Here is a 17373-nt window from a genome sequence, read left to right on the forward strand (position 1 = left end):
CATCCTTTCATCCTTCCATCCATACATCCATCCTTCATCCATACACCCTTTCATCCTTCCATCCATACATCCATCCTTCATCCATCCACCCTTTCATCCATCCATCCATCATCCATCCATCCATCCACCCTTTCATCCATCCATCCACTTTCATCCATCCATCCACTCATCATTCATCCATCCACTCATCATTCAACCATCCACCTTTTCACACATCCATCCTTCATCCACCCTTACATCCATCCATCCGTCCGTCCGTCATCTGTCCACCCTTTCATCCTTTCATCCATCCATCCATCCTTCCATCCATACATGTATCCTTCATCCATACACCCTTTCATCCATCCATCCACCCATCATTCATCCACCCACCTTTTCTGTGCCTCTCTCATGGGGGGGGGGGGATCAGTATCTGTCTGCGTCTTCTTCTTCTTTCTCTCTCATGGGAGGGCATCTCTGTGCCCAGGTATGAGGGCTGGTGGGACTTGAACCAATGATTTATGGGATGTGTGGGGGGGGGAGACCTTTCACGTGCTTTACAGGCGGGACCCACAGCTCCAGGTGCCCAACACCCATTGAACTCAAAGTGCTACAGCCTCCTCCCCGGGCCCCCACCTCGTGTATGTGAGCCCAGCTGAAACCGCTTTGACGTTTTTCACACCTCGGTGTGAATTAGGCCTTTGCCCTGAGCACCCTCAATCAGCCGGACGCCACTAAGGCAAACTGACAGAATGTGCGACCCCCTTCCCAGGACTCCACAACCCCCCTGGGGGTCGCGCCCCATAGATTGAAGACCTCTGCGCTATGGAGACAATGGCTGCGCGAGGACGAGGAAAGACTCAGTCAACCTTTCCCCCTAAACAACTATGCTCGTGAACAGACAGAACCGAAGGTAGAAGGCAAGAAAGCAGATCTTCGCACCGGTAAGGGGAATAAGCAGGAAAAGGAGAAAGCTGAGGGACACAGGAAAATTCCTAACCAGCGAGTGTCATCTCTGGGGGAGCAGGGAAAAAAGCAGCCTTCCATTGCTAGTACGTTCCTATCCCTAGACCCAGTGAGAAGGAGAAGGGAGCGCAAGGGAAACAAGGAAATCAAGACAATATGGTCTGCAGCGGGGAAACAAGTAATGTGGAAAATATGCAACGCGATGCAATGCAGGTCATGATACCTGAGACACGGGGCGAGGGAGAGGATGCGAGCGTTCATGTCCTTGGAGGAGCCTCTTAGATTTCACATTATGAAAACACTATTCTAGAAGTGCCCTCAGGCACACAGCCAAAGGATGGTACAACAACAGAAATTGGACTAGATAAAAGTAGCTCCCCCAATGAATCCAACAACAATTCAGTGCCGGAGATGGGTAGTAAGACACCAGATATAAATCACAAAAACAAGCAAAGCACTGCTACAGGGGGCTATACTCAGAAAAAGATTACAGATGCAGGAATCTCTGCCCGACTCTTTGGAAAAGCTTTATCACCTGACTGAGGAATCAGGAGACTCTGACATTAGCATTACGGCCAGTAGTGATGGTGATGGTGGGAGTTCTCCATCAAGCAACAATAGCTTGCAAAGGGAGAGGAGGTCCCAGAAAAGACCCAAACGGTCATTTGGGAAAATAAACTACAAGAGAGCTTTCGGGGGGAGAGAGGATGAGAAAGAACTGGGATTACTCAGCCACTCAGCTGTTACCCCCTTATTTATAAACAAAAAGAGAAAAACTCCAAGGGAGATGCCAGATGGTAAGACTGTACGGAAAAACGATGAGCAATCATCCAAGCCCACCCTCTCTCTGATTTTACAATCATTGTGATTATTCCAGGATGAGGTCAAAGCGGAGAACCGAAAGGCATGGATCGCCTCAGAAAAATTACAAGGCTCAGTGCGCAAGATTGGGAAACCATGTACAGAGATAGGAGTAAGAATAAACATGGTGGAGACTCGCACCGAGGTATTGGAGAATACCGTAGATATGCTGAAAACGCAGGCTACATCACAAGAGAGCACTTTGAGAGATGTGATGTGGAAGCTAGAGGAGTCCAAGAATTGCCAAAGTCGTAACACCTTGAAGTTGCTAGGGGTACCCAAAAATGGCAAAGGCAGTGATATAAGGAAGTTCAATGTCACCATGCTGAAAAACTCTTTGCCAGAACTAGCACAGTGGGACTGGGACAAAGAAGTCCAACTTGTTCATAGATTCCCTCTACCAATCTCAAAGTGCCCATCTAATGGTCAGTTGTATCCTCTTGCCATATTGATCTGCTTTGGAAATTTGTTGCTGTGCCAGGCCGTGTACAATCTGGCTAGGCCTAACACTAAAAGGAATTTTGAGAACTTTTCTTTCTTTGCCAAGCCAGACTTCGCACATGCCACAGTGGAAAGGGGATGGCGGCTCAGCAGCTCATAATACCCTTTCGGAAAGCAGGAAAATCCAGCAAAATTGAAAGTTGTTTTTAAAGGACAGAACTATAACTTTTTTTCTTGAAATTCAAACACAGAAGCTACTATTTGACATTGCAGTGGGGACTGTTGGGAGCAAGAAGTAATAAGCTGGTATCATAAACAAGAAAGGCAACGGCTGGAAACTAGGACACCCTTTGAATTGGGGGACTTTTTCTGTCTCACCTTTTTCCTTTTTGGTGTTATTTTTTCCCCTCAGTTTTTTTTTTCTTTTGTACATTTTCAACGTAAAGTTTAAATCGCATTTGATCACTGGCGGGGGGAGGAGGTGGATGGTGGGACAGTAGTAGGTCAGACACCATCACGCAGTCTCAGGATTGAGCCTGATTGCTTGAGCTATGGTGGGGGAAGGAGGGAGGAAGGGGTGAAGGGGGAGAGGTCTCAGACAGGGTGTAGAAATAGGGGGTGCTATATAGGTGACAACATTAAGCGGCAGAGAGCGGTTTGGCAGGCTTGTTGTCCAATGAATGAATATATGAATCAGGGAACTGATGTGAACCAATATAGCTAGACTGAGAATTCTTACCATCAACATATGTGGACTCAATGATATAAAGAAAAGGCAAGGGGTTGCTGTGGGATTTCAAATGCCTGGGGCAAATATCTGTATCCTCGAGACTCCTATTGAGTGGTCACAACTTCATCTAGTTAATAAACTGGGGTATAGACTAGGCTCTGCCACAGCACAGGGAGCCAGGGTAAGTGGGGTTTCCATATTGGCTAAACATGGTGGGATACAATTTATACCGTCATCTTCCGATAAATTCGGGTGATGGGCAATCACGGAATGCCAATATGGCACAGGTCAGAAAATGACATTATGTACTATATATGGGAGCACAAGCGACGACCCCAATGTTTTTGATAATATCTTCAATGAACTCGCCCCCTGGCCCCTCCCATTGATTGTATGTGGGGATTATATTATTAATTTACCCAGCGATTGGTCACTGGAACCTTGGTATAGATATCAGGGGAGGAAACCGAAAGTGTTTCAGGCCTTAAAAAACGTATGTCAGACCCATGGCTTGATAGATTGTTGGCAAATTATGCAACCAGGCAACCCAGGGTATACCTTTTTCTTCAATCATCATTTGACTCAAGCGAGATTAGATTATTTGTTTGTTTTTAACATCATGAGTTCAAAATGTATCATTGAAAAGCTACCACCAGATCATAACCCCTTAGACTTGAATATAGAAATGGGAGCTGTAAACCCAAATGTGAGAACCTGTACCTTTGAGTGAGCAATGCTGCTTAATAAGGCGTATTGCAGGCACATGAGACAATGGATACTTGTGTTTGTGGAGGATAATCCGGGGAGCGCAGCTATTGAGGTGGTCTGGGATGCCCTGAATGCAAGGATTAGGGGGAAACATCATAGTTCTCTCTAAATCTCAACAAAGAGGGTAAACAAAAAATGGCGGCACTGCAGGAAAATTTGGGGGCAGCCGAGGAAGGATTGATAAGGGCAGTACATGAGGGACGGGAAGTAGAACCAGAACAAAGACGCGTGGTGATTGCAAAAACCGCCATTGTGGATAAAAATTGTATATGAATTAAGTGAAAAGATTGGTCATCACTTGGAAGTCCGTACTAGACAACAAATTACATCTAATCTGATATGGTAAATCAATGACCCAGAATATGGTCGGAAGACCGAACCAGAAGCAATCAGAACTGCATTTCAGTGGTATTATCAAAAGTTATATGAGGCTAGTACGGGGAAGAGCAGAGTAAGATCGGGGAATATCTAGACCAAATCCCATTTTCAAGGCTGGAAAACAAGATCAGGATAGTTTGGATTGCCCACCACAATGGGAGGAGATTTGACTCTCCATGAATAGTCTAGCTAAAGGGAAAGCGACTGCCACAGATGGTATACCAACCAAATTCTATTCTATCTTTCCCCAGCAGCTAAAGGGAATAATCAATGACCTATTTACACATATTTTTCATGGTGAGCGGCCCCCGGGATAATGGTCCCTAGCCAAGATTGTGTTTTTTTGTTTTTTTTAAAACAAGCCGTCTACACAACTGGGGTCTTATTGTCCTAACACCTTGATTAATGGTGATTCTAAAATGTATTCTAAACTATTGGCCAGCAGATTTTCATCGGTAATTCACAAAATTGCATCAAATCACCAACATGGGTTTATCCCAGATAGGTCTACTATTGAACATGTCCAAAGAGTGATTACTCTATTTGATATTACTGATGTTGCAGGAGACCCAAGGCACTTATTTTATTGGATGCTGAGAAAGCCTTCAATAGGGTCTCCTGGCAATATCTGTGGACGGCTATGTCAAGAAATGGTATTAGGGAGGGTTTTATTAAGGCAGTTCAAATGTTATATACCGAACCGTCAGCAACAGTAATGGTGAATGGAACATTATCGGGAACATTTTAATCACTAGAGGGACCAGACAGGGGTGCCCATGCCCTTCTCTTCTATTTGCGGTGTTTATCGACCCCTGTATCCATAGGTTAGAGAGTAATGCACCAATACCGGCAATATGGTCATGGAATTGGCCTACCAAAACCCTTGCCTATGCCGATGATATCGCGCAGGTCACATCTGATCCAAACGTGGCTATAAAAATAATAGAAGATGAGGCCAAGTGCTTTGGGTGTATATCCGGCTATGTGCTGAATCAAGATAAAACAGAGATAGTACTCAACCAAAAAATCACAATGGGAGACAATCGGGTAATGGAAAGCGCCACATATCTGGGTGTTAGTATAACATCAAAGCTGGATAACTTAGTCAAGAATAACATGAAACCCTTAATGGAACTCACAAAAATGATCTTGGAAGGTTAAATAGTTTACATCTGTCCATTGGGGGCAGATGTAATGTAGTAAAAATGTTATTCATCACGAAATTTTTATACTTTTTTAGGGCAATATGTTTGGAATTTACTCTTTGATGGTTTAAAGCAATAGAGAGCATGTTTTCGAGGTTTATATGGGGATATACAAGACCACGCAGAGCACTTAGATTAATTACCTTGCCAAAAGGTAGAGGGGGTTTGGCCCTCCCCAACCTGAAACGTTATTATCGGGCCACCACGCTAATTGCGATTCTCCTAAATAACATGACCAGACAATCTGGATTTCATTAAAGACACGGAGGCTAACATTATGCATTAATCCTTTTAATGCAACTCACAAGCAGCCGCTTACATCATAGAAAGAAGAATTAGAATGCAGTGACAGCGTGACAACAATATACGGCATGAGCAAGAACAGAGCTTCCTCTTTTAAATGCAATTAAGCAAGTAGAAAGTCGGGAAGTTCAAGGTGAAGCTTGGACTGGAGAGCGATGAAGAAGAGAAACGAAGAAAAGATCAGGAAGATCCGTTAGGTCGAGTTATCTGAAAAGAAAGTGAAAAAATGAAAAGGGCTGAAAGAAACTTTGCAAAAAATAGAGTGCATATTGTAAACAACAACAAGACAAAATTAAACAGTATATGAATGTAAGTAGTCAACAACATGAGAATATATATACTCCGTCCAAGGGAGGGACGGGAGGGATAATGTTAGCCTCCGTGTCTTTAATGAAATCCAGATTCTCGGGGAAGGTTAATAGGAGAATCGCAATTTCATTAAAAGACAGGAGGCTACATTATGCATGTTGGTAGCCTTGAAGAACAATGTCGGACATGTGTTCAATAGGTTTACAATAATGACGAGCAAAAGTGGAGGCATTGGGCCAATCAGCAGCTTTAAGGATAACATCTAACTTACCGCCAGACCAAAAGGACTTGCTAGCCATAGCATCTCTGAGAGAGTGGGCTTGAAATTTAGAAAGGTCAATGCCAGCAAAGCTCATAGCCAACTTAACCCATCTGGCGATAGAACAGGAAGAGATAGGTTTAAAAGGTTTGACAAAGGAAATGAGAAGTTGATTGGCATCCTGAGGGCAAAGGTCTTTTATTCTGGAATCGTATTCTTTCATACAATCAACAACACAAAGTTTTAGCAGAAGTCAAAACAAGGGTAAAAGATAGAATCTGACATGGTTTTAGTTCTCCTAAGGATTTTAAACTTAACACCAAACATGTCATAACATCTATTAGAAATATCTAGAGATTGAACATCAGATACCCTACGGCAAGAAATCAAACATAAAATAGTAGCAAGTTTAATGGAAAGACATTTCCTGTTAAGAAAAGAATTATCAGGCCATGAGTCAAAAAGGTCAAGGATAAGTTTAACGTCCCACAAAGATTGGTATTTAGGCCTAGGAGGACTTCTTAGTCTAATGCTCTTTAAAACTCTACAAATAATAACATTCTTACCTACCGTCTTACCGTTGACGAGAGAATGTCCAGCGGAGATAGCGGATCTGTAACAATTAATGGATCTATAGGAGAGGCAATTGTCAAATAATTCAACAAGAAAACTAACTATATTGACGATAGGAGCCTCCACGGGATCCAAGTTCCTCTCCATGCACCAACAAAACCATTTTCCCCAAATGTTATTGTATCTGTAGTGAGTCCCTGGTGCCCAGAACTCTCCGAGGAGAGTGAGAGCTGATGGCGAAAGTCCATACAACTCGTTAGATTGCCTGACACTTTCCAAGCAAGAAGGTTCAAACTCCCTAAAAGTACTAGGTGGTAAACTTCTCCGTTTGCATTTGAAACCAGACCTTTCGTTGCAGGAATTAGGAAGGGGATGTTGCAGAACAGTTCCAAAGTTGTGGGGAACCACGCTTGAGAAGGCCAGAAGGGAGTTATCAGGACCAGGGAGCACTGGTCCTGTCTCACCTTCTGAAGAACCCTCTGAATCATGGCAAAGGGGGGAAAGGCGTAAGGCTGTAGAAGGGACCATGGCTGGAGAAAGGCGTTCACCGCAAGAGCGCCCGGATCTGGCATCCAGCTGAAGTATTGGGGCAGTTGGAAAGTCAATCTGCTCGCAAAAAGGTCCACATCGAAGGGGCCCCAAAAATGAAACAGAGAATTGAAAACGTTCACGTTGAGTTTCCAATCGCTGAAGTCTTGAAGGAATCTCGAATTCCAATCTGCGGAAAGATTCGATTTTCCCAGGAGATATTCCACCTTCAGGGAAATTTTGTGTTCTAAACAAAACATCCAAAGTCTCCTGGCCAAATCGGAGAGGACTTCTGACTTTGACCCTCCAAGGCGGTTGATATAAGAGTCTGATGGGATGTTGTCTATCTTCAAAACAACGGATCTGCCCTGAAGTGAGTGTTTGAAACTCATTAGGGCAAAATACCAGCAGTTAGCTCTAAAAATGTATATGGTGGGAGGACTCGGTCTGAGACCAAACACCACCTGTGTCTTGGTCGAGAAGGCGTGCTCCCCTACCATGAAGGCTGGCGTCTGACTCCAAGACAAAGTCTGGAGTCGACCCGAATATAGCTCTTCCATTCCATGCATCCAAATTTTCCAGCCACCAAGAGAGTTCCGACTTTGCTTGTTGATCTAAGGTTACAAGGTCTCCGTACTACAGACTGGATCTGAGGACATTGACTTTCACTCTCTGGAGGGCACGATAGTTGAGAGGTCCGGTAAAGATGGCCCGAATTGAGGAAGAGAGTAGACCCAGAAGTCTGGCCAATTCTTGAAGAGTGAGGGATTGCTGTTTTAGAGCAAACCTGATCTCTTTCCGAATCTTGGGGATGTTCTTGTTGGGAAGCAGGAGGAGAGATTTTGAGATGTTTACGGTGAAACCTAGGAACTCTAGAGAATTGGAAGGGATAAGAATGGATTTTTTCCGGTTTATAATGAAGCCAAGACCCTCTATGAGATTCATGGCGATCCTGAGATCTTCCAAGAGTTGAGAGTGAGTCTGGGACATGATGAGAATAACGTCTAGATAGATAATGAGGCGGATTCCTTTTGCTCTCAGGAGAGAGACGATTGTCCTCATGATCTTGGTGAAACACCAAGGAGCGGATGAAAGCCCAAATGGGAGGGCTTGAAACTGAAAGAGGTGATTGTCCCATATGAATTGAAGGAAGGGATGATGTTCTTCTGCCATAGGGATGGTAAAATAGGCATCCTTTAGATCCAGCTTGACCAACCAGTCTCCTTGAAGAAGAATGTCTCTGAGGAGGGGAATGCCCTACATTTTGAAGTGTCTCTATACGAGGTACTTGTTTACCTCCCGTAGGTTTATAACCGGTCTCCACCCTTTCTCTTTCTTTTGGACTAAGAAAAGAGTGCTTCCAAATCTTTTTTGAGACCAAGGAACCTCGATAATAGCGCCTTTCTGGAGCATAGAAGAAATTTCCTCCTTGACAATTTCTAGATGTGCTATTGGAATAACCAAAGGATTGGGTGTATGTGTTTGACATGGAATTTCTAGAAACCTCTGCCGCGAGGACCTCTTCCTCTCTGGGGGTAGAATTAGCAGTTGGAAGGGTAGAAACATCTGCCCGCAGCACCTCTGCCTCTACTGGATGAAAAGGGATGGTAGTTTCCTCCGCCAGAAAAACGGCCCCTTCTTCCGGCCTGTCCAAAAAAGTTAGTACTGAAGACAGGCCTCATATTATTTTGGGCCTTATCTAGGGCAGTGAAAGTGGAAACGTACTTCCCTATAGTCTTAATCATATCCTCACCGAAGAGGAGTCCTTTGGGTTTGTTTGAAGGCTCCTTTTCGGCAAGGTCACCCAATTTGGATTCATTTTATTGAGGATGGTCTTCCTCCTTTCAACATTGAGGCCTGAATTAGCATTGCCAAGCAAGACGATTGCTCTCTGGCTCCAGCCTCTAATCAGGTTAGTGTCAAGGGGTGAATTAGAGATATAAGATTCTTCAGCCAGATCAAGAATCTTAGTAAGGGGCCCGAGAACATCAAGAAGACGATCCTGGCAGCTTTTGAGAGCTCTCTCAAGGCCTTTCCTGGGGTCCTTACCCAGTTTGAACAAAAATGTTATGAGGTCAGGATCGATATTGGGGGTCTGACAGACCTTGTCTTCGATGCAGGGCCTCGGGCATTCAGATCCTAGGGTATTACGTGTCTCTCTCTCCAGAGAATTTCTTAGCCATCTGGTAATACATTTAGCGACATGATCGTCGTGAAACCATTTAGAACTATTAAGGTGGGAGATGTTGAGTGGGGAAAACATTTCGCCACCCGAGGGGTCAAAAATGGCGTCTTTAGTAGAGGGGGAAGAGTCAAGCTCAGAATGGATATTAAAATCCAGGTCATTCAGATCCTGGTCATCCAGGTCAAGGATGAAATGGGATAGTTAAATCTAATTTATTAAATATATAATTTAGTTCCCCTTTAATTTTCTTATAATTATATATATATATATATATATATATATATATATATATATATATATTTTTTATTTTTTTTATTTCTTCAATCAAAATATTCTCTTTTTTTTTTTTTTACAAGGTGATATGGCAAAAGAATGGAAGAGGGGCTTGGGAGGGGTTAGCTTAGGCAAGTTAGCAAGTTGTCCCTGTATTTAGCTTGCTAAAACGTTAATGTAGCTCCTTAACCCCTTCTACGCTCATGACGAGGTCAGCTCGTCATGGGCGTAACCTGCGCTACGCGGATGACGAGCTGACCTTGTCACGTAACGCGGGATTTTTAAAATCGCAGCACGCAGCGGGAAAACCGCTAGCGCGCATGCGGTTCAATAAGGATTAAAAACAAGAGAAATTCCCTTGAGCAGAGCTAAATAAAATGAGCTAGAAGGTCAAAAACAATAACAAGATTCACGTATGTAAAATGAATTATTACAATTTATTGGTAATACAAACAAATTAAAAGAGTGGACCAATGAAAAACCACTCAACACAATAAAAACTAAAGAGGAACAATAAAAAGATTATCGACATTCAATATTGGCCAGCAAAATTGAAACACAGAGACCGAAAAACTGTAAGACATTGAATTTGTACAATACTGGTTGTATATTCGAACTCTATTTCTGACACCTGAGTTATGCACACCACAATACAGTATATCAACAGAGATGTCCGGGTCGTGAATTATACTAAGTGGTGCGTCGACGCGTTTCGGTGGTTTTCCACAGTTTTATCCACCTTTATCAAGACTACATTTGATATCTGTCGTGGTACAGGGGTCAATATAATCACCCTAGAGAAATGAACACACAATAGATTATGGTGATTACATGATAATTTACAATTGTCTCAAACAACTTTTTTGTCTTGGTATCCTGTAATGGAGAGATGGTAATACTAAATGGAGATACAAATATGAAAACCTCTCTGGTACAAAACAGTTAAATGTGTGTTTGTGTTTATTATCAAAGATGACAAGTCTAGATGCATTAATTGGTTGGATAAAGGATGGGTATGCGTTCCCTGTGCAACTCTTGCAATTCATTTTCTAGTTTATTAAAACATACAGTTTAAATACATGCATATCAAGAAATTACTGATTCCCCTTGATTTCTCAGGTTTACATAATCGTATTAGTAAGAGATCATGGTTTTGTATATACCACTAACTTGGGGAGGAGCTGTTATATTTGGCTTCAGTAACCGATTTTCTTTAAGAAAAGTTAAACAAGCATAATATACGACTAATAATAATAATCAGTTCTGCGTTAATAAACGTATACCAGATTGAGGAACTAAGGATAATATGTCAGTCTTGTATTTTTGGGTTAATATTATTTATAGTAAGCTGGGGGTGATGTGCAAGCTCCCTATGTTTTTAAAAAAAAAGAATGTTTTAAAAAATTGCCCAGAGGATAGTTCATCTTTTTATTGTTCCTCTTTAGTTTTTATTGTGTTGAGTGGTTTTTCATTGGTCCACTCTTTTAATTTGTTTGTATTACCAATAAATTGTAATAATTCATTTTACATACGTGAATCGTGTTATTGTTTTTGACCTTCTAGCTCATTTTATTTAGCTCTGCTCAAGGGAATTTCTCTTGTTTTATCGGTTAGTTAACCCTATTTCCCTTGATTGCTGTTTTGGGGTACCTCTCACATTTACCTCCTAAATAAGGATTAAAGGCAGAAGAGGATTTAAATGGGCTTATTCGACTAACACAGCTGATCGAGGCAGGTCTCCGGCAGCGGCTGGCAAGCGCGATGTAACTAATGCGCTCGAGCCAGCCGCTGCCGGGGAAATCAGAGGAATGACCATTAGCAGGGGGGGGGGCGCGATGCCGCCGCTGCTAAGGTTCATTCCGTGCCCAAAGTCAGAGGACGAGCCCGCGATGACCGCTGAAGCGAGCGCTTCCCAAGGGCATGATTTCGGAAGAAAAGGCGGCGATTATGCAGGAGCTCTGGGAATGTCAGTAAGTTAGCCCCAGAATAAATCTAAGACTACGCAATGAATTAGGTGGGATGCCCGCCGTGACTGACGCTCCAGTGAGGGGAGGGGGTCGGGGGCGGGATCGACAACCATAAATTGGAAGTTGGAGGGAGGGGAGGGAGGGAAGGGTCGTTAGGGACCGAACAAGGAATCAACAAAAAAAGCAGGCAGTAAATAGTGGAGACAATGAATAAATACGGACACAATTGAAGGAAAAGGTTAGAAATATCAGATAAATATCAAAACGCTGAAAAACGATCAATATAAGCACAAACAAGGCATTCAAGGCAATAAAAATAGAGGACAAGTAAGAGCAACTTATCTGCTTGCGAGCCGCATTTAAAAGAGGCAGCTCTGTTCTTGCTCATGCCTTCTATTGTTATCACGCTGTCACCGAATTCTAATTCTTCTTTCTATGATGTAAGCGGCTGCTTGTGAGTTGCATTAAAAGGATTAATGCATAATGTTAGCCTCCTGTCTTGTAATGACATTTACAACCAGGAGCTACTGCTGACAAACGTAGATAACATGCAAATGTTAGGATCCCCTCACCACAGGAACTTATGTTGGGCGAGAAAACAAGAGGGTGCCTATGGCGGCAACTACATGATAGTTATTACAAGAAAGTTCATTTTAAAACTCTTTTTAGTATCTATAAAGTATGGAGTGCCGTACGTAAAACGTTGGGAATTGGCAGACTATCTTTTTATACGCCGATATTTAATAATCATCACCTCCCAGAGATTTTTGGAGATCCATTCATGGAAAGATGGGTGCGGGCTGGGATCACTCAGACTGGCTGTTATTTTCATCCTCAGGGCTCAAGTCTTTTGACGAATTGAAAAATGATTATATTTTAGACCGTAGAGATTTTTTTTAATTCCTCCAGGTCAGGGATTATCTGTGGCGAAAGGGAGGAGGAAGAGCCACATATCAGAGAGTCAAAACCATGGAAAGTCTAATCAAAAATAGAACTGGATCTATTGGGGAAGTTTATGAATTTAATAATGCCACTATGCCCGATGATATGGATAAATGCCTTTTGAAATAGCAGGCTAAATTGGGGGTTTCGGCGGGAACTTTTTTTATTCCTATGAATTATCTCTTTTAATGTCCACCAGCCTACAAGCACAATTTTATAAGACTTGATTCTCGTTGTACTATACACCTTATAAGATAGCCAAATGGGGGTAAGAAAAAGGAACTGTCTGTCCACGGTGTGCACTTTATGAAGCTGGCATAGTTCATATGTTCGCATCCTGTAATGTATTGCAAAAGTTAATCACTGATACATCAGATTTTTTATCACAAGTTTTGAGAACAGGAATAGAAATATCACTTGAAGAAATAATGTTAGGCATGGCAGGAACAAGTTGAGCAGGGAATGTACAGGGATTGATTTTTGTGGCTATGGCTGTCTTAAGGATTTGCATCGCTTCAGCTTGGCTAGAGCCAAGCCCACCGATTTTTCAACAATGGCATGCCAGATTGTTGTAAACTTGCAGACTGGAAGTAGCCATATGTAAAAGAAAAGGGCGTCGTATGCGCAAAAGGGGTTTGAAAATCTGGGATCCTCTGATACAATGGATGCAAAGGCACAATAGGACTGGGTAGGGACTATGCTTATTTTCTTATAGTACTGAAACTCAAAGGGTGATATTCGAAATAATACCTGTGGGCAAACCACTGTTATATTATTTTATTGGCTGCTATTGTTATTATTGCAGATGAATTATGTACTGTCGTGTTTCTTAACTGTCTGAGAGGGGTGGAGGAGGGAGCGGGTGTTATTGTATGGTAAATTAAACAATAAAGATTATTATGATTTTTTTAAAAGAAATTTTAATAAATATTGCCCATGTTATGAGACTGCTGATTGCAAGATACTACCTCAATCATCAAGGTGTCCTCAGGGCTGCAGTTTGTGAATAGAAGGGGGTTACTCTTTTATTTATGGGTGCAAGTCCTTTCCTAAACTCCTCCCTAACCATCCCTTAACCCCTCTTCACTTTTCGCTAACCCCCTCGTATTTAGTCAGAAGTGTGCCACATTTTCCAACCCTATATTTCCCACATTTACTTCAAAAAGTGTTGTGTCCAGAGAATCTATAGTTGGGGTGGAGATCTCCAAACATAAAATATAGGGTATGAAGAGACAGAGAACTCCGCAGATAGGTTTGTGAATCGAAATTTGTAGTGCATGGGTAGTACTTTTAGTACTCCTAAATGTATGACAAAAAGGAATTTGTAAATAGGTCCTCCTCTAATGTTGATCTTTTCCAAAGATGGATTTTTATTTTAGTTTGAAATGTCAAGTTGCCACTATCATTTCCATCAATGCCACCCTAGGGGTTTCATTTAACCAGTTACTATTAACAGGCTTTTCACTACTTCACAATCATAATTTTAAAAACAGCAGCAGTTAGTATCACAAATTACTGAATCAGTTGTGAGTACATGTTAGATTTGGGGGTCTCTAGTTGGCACATGTAGGTACTTGTGACAAATAGGGACCCTTGCCTCTAGTCAGGGTAAGGGGGTACACTCCTAAAATAACCCCTGCTCACCCCCTTGGTAGCTTGGCACGAGCAGACAGGCTCATCTCAGAGGCAGTGTGTAAAGCATTTGTGACCACATACAATAACCCAGTGACAACACTACAGATGGACACCACACAGTTGTATATTAAAAATAAGTATTCTTTATATAGACTTAACACAAGACCACAAATGACAAAAGTCCACAATACTATACTTAAAATGGTAGTTATAGCTTAGTTCAGTTCAGTTCTTAAGATGCGACACTTTGTGTCAATGTACCTTACGATGCATTGCGCTTCCACAACAAAAGTGTTGCAGCGATGGAAATGCGGCAAAGTTCCAGTGCAAAGACATAAAGACGTGAAGATCTTCCAGATGCGGCACGCTTCTCCGAGGATGCGAAAAGTCTCGGTTTGATGCGTCAGCTGCAGCGGGGACACCCTTGTTCAGCGATGTGACGCCAACAGCCTCGGCTGCGGCACTCTTCTCCGATGTTGCGAGAGGCTTCCGCACAATGCGACAACTACAGCGGCGACATCCAAGATGCAACGGCAGCAGCTCTGACGGCGGCGTGCTTCTCCGTGGATGCGAGGCGCTATTCTTGATGCGGTGCAATGCGAAAGCTACACCGGCGACATCCAAGATGCGACGGCAGAATTAGCGACGGCGACACACTTCTCCTTCGTTGCGAGACACTTCTCCTGATGCGGTGGAATACGACAGCTACAGCGCCTACATTCAAGATGCGACGGCAGCAGCAGCAACGGAGACACGCTTCTTCCTCGTTGAGTCCCGCTTCCAGCTCCTTGCGACACACAGTCCCTCAGAAGGCCCCAAAACAGTAGCAGGCACTTACAAAGAACTCTGGGGAGCTGGGGGGTGAAGTCTGTTGTCCCTGAGACTTCAGCAGGAGGCACACTCTTTTCCAAGCCCCTGGGGATCCTTCACAAGTTAAAAATAAAACACACAAAGCTCTTTATCCTTTCTTTGGCAGTCAGGCAACCACTGCAGGCCAATCCCCCAAGCAGCACTTCAGCTTAGGGATAGTCTCTCCTCAGTTTCTTCAGGTTCCTCTCCTCAGCAAAGGTTTCTTCTTGTAGTCCAAAAGGGATCTAAATTCTTGGGGTCAGGGCCCCAATAATTATACCCCAAAATCCTTTGTCCTCTGAGGGCAGAGTGGCCTTTGCCTAGTCCAAACCAGTTCTGGAGCACTCTATTGACATGACTCCTTCTTTCCTTTCACAGTGCAGGGCAGAAACATCAGACGCCCCACAGGAGGTGGAGCAAGCATTGTGGAGGGAAAGCACAGCCCTTGAGCACTTTCTTGACATGATTCCTTCTCTCCTTTCACAGTGCAGGGCAGAGACATCAGACGCACCACATGGGGTGGAGCCAGCACGGTGGGGGGCAGGCACAGTCCTTTTCAGGTCCCAGGTGCAACTCCTCCCTCCCATCTAGATGCAGATCTCTCTATTCACCACTGGGCAGGCTCACTCTGTCTCCTGGAATCCCCCAGCCCTGTCACTCAAACTCCAGACAAGGAATACACAACCTAGCAGAGGCAGGCTTGGATAATTAGACAAGAAAATATCTACTTTCAAAAAGTGGTATTTATAAACACCGAATGGTAAAACCAACGTCACTAAAATATGTATTTTATCATTCTGAATTCAGGCATACTAAACTCGAATTTCTACCATGTTCCCTGAGTCAATTAGGATTATAAACATGTAATAATCTAACAGCCCATTCTGGCCTATGGAGAACAGGTAGCCTTGCAATAGTGAAAAACGAAAATGGCTATAATTCACTATTAGGGCATGCCACACACACCAGGGCATGTCCTACCTTATACTTACAATGCACCCTGCCCTTGGGCCTACCAAAGGGGTGTCTGATATTGAGAAACTGGAAGGTTTAGGGACTGGCAAGTGGGTGCACTTGCCCAGTCAGCATGGCAGTACCAAACTGCACACAGGCTCTGCAATGGCGGGCCTTATACACACTTTTACAGGCTGCTTCTGTGGGTGGCACAACCAGTGCTGCAAGCCCACTGGCAGCATTTGGTTTATAAGCCCTGGGGACACTCAGTGCACTGTACTAGGGTCTGACCAGTAAACCAATTTAGCCAATCATTGAATCATTAATCCAGACATCAATTTAAAATAGGGAGAGCATATGCACTTTAGCACTGATCAGCAGTGGTAAAGTGCCCAGAGTCATATAATAGCCAACAACAGGTCAGAAAAAATATAGGAGGAAGGCAAAAAGTTCGGGGATGACCCTGCTAAAAGGGCCAGGTCCAACAGTAGACTAAAATCACGTAGTTAACTCTAAACCGGCATCACATATATTTGTTTAGTGTGATTGCCATGCTTGCATAATGTACTTGCATGCAAACATATTTGCATGCCATACTTCACAACAATAGTCATGTTGGACTACGCACACTCTGCAGGGTCGCCCCAAACTTTTCGCCTTTATCCTCCATTTTTTTGCTGATTTTTTTCTTTTTGACAGTAGGACTTTGTGCACTTTACCACTGCTAATCACTGCTAAAGTGCTTGTGCTCACCACCCTAAACATGATTAAATTGGTTCACACCTTTTGGCATATTTAGTCAACATATAATTCCTTTCTAGTGTGGTATACGATATAGCCAGGGCCTGAAACTTAATTGTTACTAGTGAGCCTGCAGCACGTATTGTCCCACCTACTTAAGTAGCCCCTTAAAACATGCCCCTGGCTTTGCCATTGTAGCCTGAATGCAGTTTTAAATTGCCAGTTCGACTTGGCAATATATCCTCCTTTCCAAGCCTTAACTCCCCTTTTTTATCATATAAGTCACATGTATGGTAGGGCCTAGGTAGCTCATAGGGTAGCGTGCATTTTAATTTAAAGATTGGACATGTACTTTTAAGTTCTACATGCCCGGATAGTTAAAAACTCTTAAATTCGTTTATTTTTCATTACTTTGAGGCTTATCTAACTCATAATATTACATTGAAATGCCTAATTACATCCAATAAGTACTAACTTTTGTTTGAAGACGGATAAACATTTCATGTGTGGTATCTTTGAAATTATAA

At 42.9% G+C, this 17373-nt stretch overlaps 1 protein-coding gene and 1 long non-coding RNA gene across 3 annotated transcripts in view; one reads left to right on the top strand and one right to left on the bottom strand.

The window, feature by feature from the left end:
* Positions 1-17373, top strand: part of ODAD2 (outer dynein arm docking complex subunit 2) — a 1353572-nt gene that overhangs the window by 527894 nt on the left and 808305 nt on the right. The window lies entirely within an intron of this gene.
* LOC144784535 (uncharacterized) overlaps positions 5752-17373 on the bottom strand; it is a 67370-nt gene continuing 55748 nt past the window's right edge. The window contains exon 3 of the long non-coding RNA XR_013601672.1: positions 5752-5838. This is a non-coding gene — a long non-coding RNA (uncharacterized LOC144784535). The remainder of the gene's footprint in view (positions 5839-17373) is intronic.

Source organism: Lissotriton helveticus, chromosome 10 (genome assembly GCF_964261635.1).
Source record: "Lissotriton helveticus chromosome 10, aLisHel1.1, whole genome shotgun sequence".
In the NCBI taxonomy this organism is placed as follows: Eukaryota; Metazoa; Chordata; class Amphibia; order Caudata; family Salamandridae; genus Lissotriton; species Lissotriton helveticus.